This window comes from Artemia franciscana, chromosome 12 (assembly GCF_032884065.1).
Source record: "Artemia franciscana chromosome 12, ASM3288406v1, whole genome shotgun sequence".
Lineage (NCBI taxonomy): Eukaryota > Metazoa > Arthropoda > Branchiopoda > Anostraca > Artemiidae > Artemia > Artemia franciscana.
In genome coordinates, this window is record NC_088874.1 from 11,596,050 (window position 1) to 11,605,799 (window position 9,750).

The 9,750-nt window shown below is 36.9% G+C and overlaps 2 long non-coding RNA genes across 3 annotated transcripts in view; both read right to left on the minus strand.

Annotated features, from left to right (window-relative positions):
* LOC136033685 (uncharacterized) overlaps positions 1-9,750 on the minus strand; it is a 113,807-nt gene that overhangs the window by 40,593 nt on the left and 63,464 nt on the right. The gene's annotated exons all lie outside the window — the stretch shown is intronic.
* On the minus strand, positions 2,672-7,365 carry LOC136033687 (uncharacterized). 2 transcript variants are annotated; one of them, XR_010618994.1, is made up of 2 exons: positions 7,207-7,365; positions 2,672-2,920 (listed from the first exon to the last, which is right to left on the minus strand). It is a non-coding gene; the product is annotated as an uncharacterized LOC136033687 (long non-coding RNA). The 2 variants fall into 2 exon arrangements; XR_010618993.1 differs by having other exon boundaries at positions 7,150-7,365.

Below are 9,750 nucleotides of genomic sequence, written 5' to 3' on the forward strand. Positions count from 1 at the left end.
GTTTTCCAAGACCCCCCCCCCCCCTATTGACACTGGATCCGATCGGGATCTAAAATAAGAGATCTGAGTTTCGAGGTCCTTCTAAATATGAAATTTCATTAAAATACGATCCCTCTTTCGTAAGTTTAAAATACCTCATTTTTTCTAATTTTTTAGAATAAATCCTGTCCCCCCTCCAACTCCCCTAAAAAGAGCAGATCCGTTCCAGTTATGTGAATCCCGTATCTAAGACTTGTGCTTATTTTTCCCACCAAGTTTCATCCCGATCCCTCCACTCTAAGCATTTTCTGAGATTTTAGGTTCCGCCCCTCCCCCAAACTTATCCAAATCCGTTTGGGATTTAATATAAGAGGTCTGAGACACGATATCCTTCTGAACTTCAAATTTCATAAAGATCCGATCACTGCTTTGTAAGTTAAAAATACCTCATTTTTCAGAATTAACTCCCCCCCCCCTCCAACTCCCTCAAACAGAGCAGATCCGTTCCGGTTATGTTAATAACGTATTTAGGACTTGTGCTTATTTTCCCCACCAAGTTTCATCCCGATGCCTCCACTCTATGGGTTTTCCAAGATTTTAGGCCCCCCTCCAATGTCACTGGATCTGGTCAGGATTTAAAATAAGAGCTCTGAGACACGATATCCTTCCAAACATCAAATTTCATTAAGATCCCATAACCTGTTCGTTAAGTTAAAAATACTTCATTTTTTTCTATTTTTCCGAATTAGCCGGATCCCAACTCCCCCCCCCCCAGATGGTCAAATCGGTAGAACGACTATTTATAATTTAATTTGCTCCGGTCCCTGATACGCCCGCCAAATTTCATCGTCCTAGCTTACCTGGAAGTGCCTAAAGTAGCAAAACCGGGACATCGCTATATGTCACTTGGTTAATACCAAGTGCCATAAAAAAGGATGGCATATTTGGATACTCCAGCTTTCGATTATACTGTATTTCTGTGAGACCCCTCGTGAAGTCACAAAATCAATTTGTGATCATAATTCGTAACACGTTTATTAGCGCAGGTCCCCAGTGGGGTTTTTGGAGCAATGGCGTCAATGGGGTATTATGAGCAGGCCTAGTGGGGTTATACCACTTGCCACCCCCAAAGGCTGGCTCTGCTTAATACTTTCTTATGAGAACAAGATATTCTCAGCAATTACACATATGACTCAAATCTTAGAATTTATTTTATCAAGCGCCTAAAATTTCACCAATGGCCTTGCGATATAAATGTCTTCAAATCGTCATTGAGGCATGCGGACTTAAAAACAATAAAATTAAAAACAATTTTTCCTTTCAACTGAAATCAAGGAGTAACATTACAACTTAAAACGAACAGAAATTGCTACGTTTACGAGGGGTCGCCCCACCTCACTCCCTCGCTATTTATGCTAAAGTTTTTGAATTTTTAAAAAGCTAATTGTTCTAATTAAACAGATCTTGTGTTTCAGGAGTCATTCTTAAGTAATTGGGAGCAAAAAGTCAAACTTCGCCGTAAAGAGCAGAGTATTGAGGAGGGGTAGCCCCCTCTAAATCATTCTTTACAAAACTTTCCACCATAATAATTAGCTCCCTATAAAAAATCTTCAAGATAAATGGGAGCCATGATGCACCCTATCCCCCCCCCCAAAAAAAAGCAATTCCGTAAATTCTCCAAACTTTTCTAATTACTCATAAAATACTCTACGTCCCTCCCATATTCCCAACAAAGGGCGCAAGCAGACCAGCCTCCCGGACCATTTTCATCACAAGAACCCAAGTGTGCCCTAGGCTATGGCATAAAATTTGCAAACACCTACAACCAACACCTTAGCACGCTCCACGGTAGGTTCAGTATTAACTAAAACTCCTCTCAATACGTTACTTTAATCTGGTGATAAAATCATAAGCTACTTTGATCTCCTGGGGGTAAAGAACCAAATCCAACATGCCAAGGAAATCATTAGGTTTGCAATGGGGACCCTGGTCATTATTCCATGCCCATGAGAAGCCAGCTTCTTCCAGCGTGGCTTTAATCTGTTTTGGCCATCTCGCCTTTTTAGAAGATTTCAACAAGTTATTGTGAGCCACCTTCACAATACGATTATCAGGCAAATGTAATATCTGTAACAAAAATTTGATCATCTTGATAATGCTCTTATGACACAATTTTGGCAAACCCAGGTCACCTTTGAGAGCCAAACTGCTTTCAAGCCGACTACTTTTTTAAAATACATACACAGTAGAGACTTCAATTGTCTCATTGTAGTGGCCCCCCACAATAGAATCATGAAGCGCTCCCAAAAACCTAATAGGGTGAAGATAGACTGAAACAGAAAATTGTCAACAAATTGCTTTAAGCCTTAAATATTCTAAAGAAATTTGGCTCCTCGTTACAAGGAGCATCATTAAATTAAGCTTTTCAATACTTTCATTACAGCTATGGCCAGGCCTCCCTCGTTAACCAGGTATGGGTTGAATGTTTAGTTTTATCGTTGGACGACTCTAAAGGTTCCAATTTGATCTGTAGTTGGTCTTTATCCCACAAGACCAAGATGTAAGCTGGTACGCGTACACATTCCGAGGGAGAAGGTTGGGCGGTGCTTTCGGTAGCAATGGCACACCCTATGTGATAGTAAGACTTTATTTGTAGTTTTTCTATTGAACGGCTCTAGTTTAGAAGAGAAGATTCCCACAATGCATTAGATTTAATTTTATTCATGATAAAAAACAAAAAAGGTACTGATACTGGGTGCTTGTGAAGCGAACATTAAGCCAAATCTTCCTTTAGTAATGGAGCATTCTGAATAAACTGGAGCATTGCGAATAGAGCATCTGCATGTGATTGTATTTGAATCCAAAGTAGTGTATACTGTTGTCCTGTGATTGTGTTTAAGCACCATCTATAACTCAAATCACTGGATAACAGTTAATAGACCTGAAAGAAAACAGAAAAAAAAAAATGAAAATCTTGAAGCGAAGAGTTAAAAAAAAAAGAACAACTAGCGTCTAATAAAGAATAGACAAATAAAAAGAATAAATGATGAAGAATAAAAGAATAACGAATATCTAAAATTAACCCGACTACCAAGGAGGCCGATGAAGCAAAAGCATTCAAAGACAACAAATCTTGGGCCAAAATTGACGTTATTGAACCTACTTCCACCCTTGTCGTTTTGAACTGCTTTGCTTAATTACTTGCGTTTCGATCCTGTTTAACTTAGCTTAGTTTTACTTGCAAAAAAATTAACAAATTTGACTACCACTAGTTTTACTTATATTCATAAATAAATGAAACTCAAAACAAACAGAAATTACGATCGACCAGTTCGCGGCAAGGAGCTGTAATAAGCAGCGACCCGCCTCAATGGTAACCGAAACTCTAAAAAATGGAATTTTAAAAATTTTTTAAAAATGGAACCTCGAAAGAATTATATTTTTATGCTGATTTAAAATATATAAGTTTCATCATGGGGGAGGGAGTAAAAAAGAACAATTTAAGGCTGGTATTTTTAACTTGGGGGGATGGGGCTTCTGTCTGGATTCCTTTCTTCTGTGAAAAGGAACACCCTGCCTCAAAGTTAAAGTGACACCCTCCTGTGCTATACCTGAGGTAGACAAAGGCTGGGGAAAAACCCAGAATTTGTGGGTGTACCTTAAACGAATCAAATTGTGCATTTTATTTTTTTGCCTTAGGCGTTCGAAAAAAAAACAACAGGAAAAGATCTAAGGGTAGAAGGAATAAAACAAAGTAGATTTTTAGGTCGCTTCCTATCATTTTCCTTATTTTATTCCCCTCTCACAGCGCAAACGGTATAGCCACTTCCAAAATCAATCCCAGCGCACAAGCTTGAGTCACACAGAGACTGGGAGGGAAAGCTGTATTTGGAAGTGCGCTGTAACTAGATCAAATTGTGCATAATTGTTTTCCTTCGATGTTTTAAAAAGCCATAAAAAAACAAGGGCAGCTATAGAAGACCTTTAAGACAACTCTAAAACATCAATTTTACCCTATATTTTCTGACAAGCACCATATTGTATCCAATATCAATCACCACGTTTCGCCCTTTGGGGCTTGTGATAGCATTTTTTTTTAAATAAACATCTTATCTTGCCACATTTTTTTTACAGCAATTTTACAACACTTGCCATACCCAATTTTTTCTATCTTAACACTACCATAGCCTAGATAGTTGAAGACATCTGAATTAAAAAAAAGTTTGATTATTTGAAAAAGCCTTAGTTAAGTAATGACAGTCTGTAAACATACTAATTAATATGCAACATGGACTTTAATATGTTTACAATAAAAGCTAAAGGAAGAAGAAACGAGAGCTAAGAGCTCATATGGCACTTGTGACGAGGCGAGAAGAGCTAAGAGCCAAGAGATCATACGGTATGAGCTCTAACAAAATTCTATGAATCAATAGATTGATTTAAAAAGAAAAATAAGAGGCTTAATGCAGGTCAAGATTTAAAATAAGAGCTCTGAGTCACAAAGTCCTTCTAAATATCAAGATTCATTAAGATCCGATCACCCACTCGTAAGTTATAAATGCCTAATTTTTCCTCTCCCTTTTGCCCCGCAGATGGTCGAATCTGGGAAAACGACTTTATCAAGTCAAATTGTGCAGCTCCCTGACACGCCTACCAATTTTCATCGCCCTAGCACGTCCAGAAGCACCGAACTCGCCAAATCACTGAACCCCTCCCCCCAACTCCCCCAAAGAGAGCAAATCCAGCACGATTCTGTCAATCACGTATCAAGGACATTTGTTCATTCTGTCCACCTAGCTTCATCCCGATTCCTCCACTCCAAGTGTTTTTCCAAGATTTCCCCCTCCAACTCCCCCCAATGTCAAAAGATCTGGTCGGGATTTGAAATAAGAGCTCTGAGACATGAATTCCTTCTAAAAATCAAATTTCATTACGATCCCATCATCTATTCGTAAGATAAAAATACCCCAATTTTCATGTTTTCCAAGAATTCCGGTTTCCCCCTCCAACTCCCCCGAATGTCACAGGATCTGGTCGGAATTTGAAATTAGAACTTTAAAGCACAAGATCCTTCTAAATATCAAATTTTATTAAGATCTGGTCACCCTTTCGTAAGTTACAAATACCTCAATTTTCAAAATTACCCCCCCCCCCCAATTCCACCAAAGAGAGCAGATCCGGTCCAGTTATGTCAGTCACGTATCTTAGACAGGTTTCTATTCTTCCCATCCAGTTTCATCCTGATCTCACCGCTTTAAGTATTTTCTAAGATTTCCGGTCCCCCCAACTGCCCCCACCCCAAATTACGCTTGATCCGGTTGAGATTTAAAATAAGATGTCTGAGTTACGAGGTCCTTCTAAATATGAAGTTTCATGAAGATCCGATCACTCCTTCGTAAGTTAAAAATACATCATTTTTTCTTATTTTTCAGAATTACCCCCCCCCCCCCCCCAATTGAGTGCATCCGTTCCAATTATGTAAATCACGTATGCAAGACTTCTGCTTATTTTTCCAACCCCAAACTTCCCCCACCCCAAACTTCCCCCAATGTCACCAGATCCGGCAAGGATTTAAAATAAGAGCTTTGAGACACGATATCCTTCTAAATATCAATTTTCATGGAGATCCAATCACCCGTTCGTAAGTTAAAAATACTTCTTTTTTTTAATTTTTCAGAATTAACCCCCCCCCCCCAACTACCCCAAAGAGAGCGGATCCGTTCTGGCTATGTCAATCATGTATCTAGGACTCGTGTTTTTTTTCCACCAAGTTTCATCCCGATCCCTCCACTCTAAGTGTTTTCTAAGTTTCCAATGCCCTAATGCCAATTTCCATCAAAACGAACCTGAGCTGAATTAGACTTTAGCAACAAAATATTTTGTATACAAAGCATGAGCTATATTTTGATTAATCCTATATAGTTTCTAATAAGGTTCGAGTAGTATTTTGGGTTAGATTTTTAAAGTAACATACTAGAGCGTTTTCTTAAATAAGTTCGGAGACCAAGCAGGCAAAGCAAGACAATGCAAGGCAACAGGACAACAAAAGAAAAAAAAAATTAGAATTCCAAGTACTGACCTTTCTTTATTATAGCTTTCTTAGGCAAAATTGGTTGAGTGGAAACCATTTTTCAAATCCGCTTGGTTGCTAAGAAAAAAAAAAAAAAAAAAAAAAAAAAAAAAAAAAAAAAAAAAAAATCAGAAGCGCGAAGTCTTTTCCTGAAAAAGCCTCATTGAAATCCTGGCTCAAATAAGATTTTTTTTTGCAAAATTATTATTTTCTTTTTTGCTGTGGATAGCTTCGTTTTTTTTTTCCGTGTCCTTATTCTCCCGTATTGTCAAATAGAGACGGTTCAGAAACTTACATATCTGTACAATATTTTTACATATTATTTGAGTTCCAGCAATTTCTATTTAAGAAACTCATTTATCGACAGCATGAGAAAATATAAGAAAACGTGGTAGTTTGCAGCCAGTTGAAAAGCAGAATAAATTTCAAAAGCAAAGGCAATTTTCACATTCAGCCGTGTCTTCAATAAAGTTTTTCAGGCAAAGCTGGTGTACTTTTTTAATTTTTCAGGGCAACTACAATGAAAAGGCCTTAACTAATTATGGTTCAACTTATCGCGTGCTGACACCTTCCCTCCCCCACGGCAAAATAAAGTTTAACATTCTATTTTTCACTGATTTTATATTCTTCGGCCAAATTGAATGAAAATTTGGCCAAAAATGGCCAAATTGAATGGAACTACAATTAGTGTTACAAGGATTGTAGACAGGCAGATACACAGAAGAAATGTCTCAGCCGAAAGCACAGAATACTTTTAAAGAATTAAGTTATTCACCTTCTGGATTGAAAGTATAAAACTTTATAGAAGAACGTCTCTTAAAGCACAAGAATATTTTAAAAGGGTTTCACTGTTTGCTTCACACTTATCCACAGAATAGTGAAGAAAGTAGAGATGAAAGAGCCATTTTTGAAGTTGATCGAAATTTATGAAGAAAATTTGGAAAACAACACCTTAAACGTTTGATGGCGGAAAGAAAAATTTGGCAAAAATTTCTCTAACAGAACAAGGCACACCATGTCAATGCAACTGATTTTCTAAATATTTGTGGCAAAGCAATCTCTCCGAACATCCATCTTACTTAATATTTTAATCACTATACCTGTATCGACCAGCACAACAGAGCGCTCCTTTTACACATCGGAGAATCAAGACATACCTAAGAAACGTGACGTCTGAAAGTAGGCTAAATGGATTTGCCAATCTCAATGTCCACAGGGAAATTCTAGTTGACACAGACAATGTATATACCCATACTGACGAAGACTCAATTTTGTTTTGTAAGACAGCTAATATAGGAAGATTGTGTCAGAATAAAACGTAAAATCGTATTTAATCTGCTGGGTTTGATCAATCATTCTTATAGTCCCCACTCGAAACTTGCATCCAAAGAGCTAAAATAAACTTTAAGTAATGCCTTAAATTACCGGTTTATCTGAGGATTTTTGAAAGTTTTTTGTTGATTAGCCCGCACTAGACATCACCACCCTTACTTACGGCAACTTACGTTCATTCTAAGCTTGCTTTCATTCACTCTTTTCATTTTTCTTCATTTTAAGTTTCCTTCTCTTATGGATTCTGCTTGAGTTATCATAATTATTTTGCTCAAACTAAGAGTTTATGCAAAATCTTTTGGATTTTACTTTTTGGTTCTCGTTCGGTTTGAACTTTTTGCTTTTTATGCAAAACTTCCTGTTTTCAATAATATAATTCAAAAGAGGCCATTAACCATTTTTATTTAAAGGCCAGGTAATAATCTTGTCAACAGAAAAAAAATCGGCTTATGTAATTTAAAATGCATTATGGTGCAAATATTAAATATTAGTGGAGAACACTTTCTTTTTGATTTTTTCAACTTTTATCATGACCACATTTATGGACAAGTAGGGCTTTACCGTATGCAAAGTGCAATACATTAAAACAGATTGGACTAATTGACAGTGTTTTCAGATCGACGCTGTTTTGAGGTAAAGAATTCTCTATACTTTTTTACTGATAATGGCAAATGTCCTTAGAAATGGAGACACAACCTATGTTTTCCGGTATCCACAGGTATATCTTGTGGAGACAGAAAAGTTATCTATTGCCAAGAGGGTCAGTTTCCAAAAATCAAAGACAGAGAGAACACACAAAAGATCAGTTAGTCAGTCAAATATCGTGCAACACCCTGGTTTCATCTTTGGAGGTAAAGCTATAAAGAATATTGATTAATCCCATCTCCTCAAAAATATATTTTCACCATCCATTCACGCGGTAGATATTCTCGAATGGGTTTGTTCCTTCTGGGCAAGAAAGCATGGTGAAATTATACCTTCTATGGACACAATGCCATCCATCTCAATTATACTTCTCTGCAAATTTTACACAAAGCTTGTTCCCAAAAATGAATGCCCGTGTTCTGCAGAGCTCATAGAAAGCTGTTTATACTCCTCCAAAGGATTAATAATACGGCTTCTAGAGATATAACAGGGTGTCAATGGATATTCTTCTGAGTACCCACAATTCTTACTAGCTATATACTAGTATCACCGTTACGGTAGGTAAAGAAACATCTCACAAGGGATAGTCAATTCCTATTTTTCTTATATTTAAAAAAATACTACTGTTGCCAACAATCTATGAAAAGGGGTTGAGCCTTATATCTCGAATCGGCAAAAAAATTGTTATAAAGGGTATTTTCAATTACAACAGCAGAAAGAACTTGTTTCCCAAAGAGCAAGCTTATGCAAAATGCTGTTGCACTTATGCTATAAATAATTAACGCTTAATGCTATAACCTCTTTTGTTCTAGAGTTACTTTCGATTTACAATCAACTCAAAATTTATTATAACCAAATTTTCATGAGTTTTAGAGACCGAAAGTGTTAAGTACAGGTCTCACCCACAGTCAAAAGTATAACGTCTTTTCAGCAATCGACGGTTTAAAAAGGCGTTTTATATATTTTTTTTTGCTAATCTTCAACATTTTGTGAAATGTCATAAAATATATGCCATATTTCCACGACCTTACAGCATAGTTCTTTTGAAGGACGATAAAAATTCTTCTTCAATAATTTTATTAGGTTCTTAAAAGTTTCCTCTAGGCTTCTCATACAAGCCTAGATACTCATGAAAACCCCCAAAGGCTTTTTGGGGTTAGGATGCTCATCCATAGACCAGAAGCTATCGTCAACGCAAAAGTACTGTATACACTGTTAATTGATTTAAAAATTCAATGCATGAAAACGATGCATTTTCGCGAAAGAAAAGATACAATTTTAGACACCAGAGCGGGCATAAGTCGAATCCTCTAAGTTAAAAGCCATTAATATGAGCTGGGCAACCCTCATTTAACTCCCCAAAACAACTAGTAGCATTGCCTCTTCAATGAATACGCAATATATTTTCAATTGAAATTATTCTTTACCCGATGGTCAATATATTCGAAAGAATGAATAATTTTATGATTATTATTACTTCGCCATTAGTAAGCATATAGATACAGTAAACCTTGGCATTGGGGTTTTTGGACAAGCAAGATCCCCTTTCCTACTTTTATCAGGTTCACTCTATGTATAAAAAAGTCCTAGCTACATTTTTTAAGTTTAGCATTAATCCGCAAATATAAAATGGTGGGCCCAAAATAGGTCTGTCGAAACTGTTTTTGAAACATAACCACAATATCACTTTTCCTTCATGGCATCCCCTTCTTAAAAGGGGATGC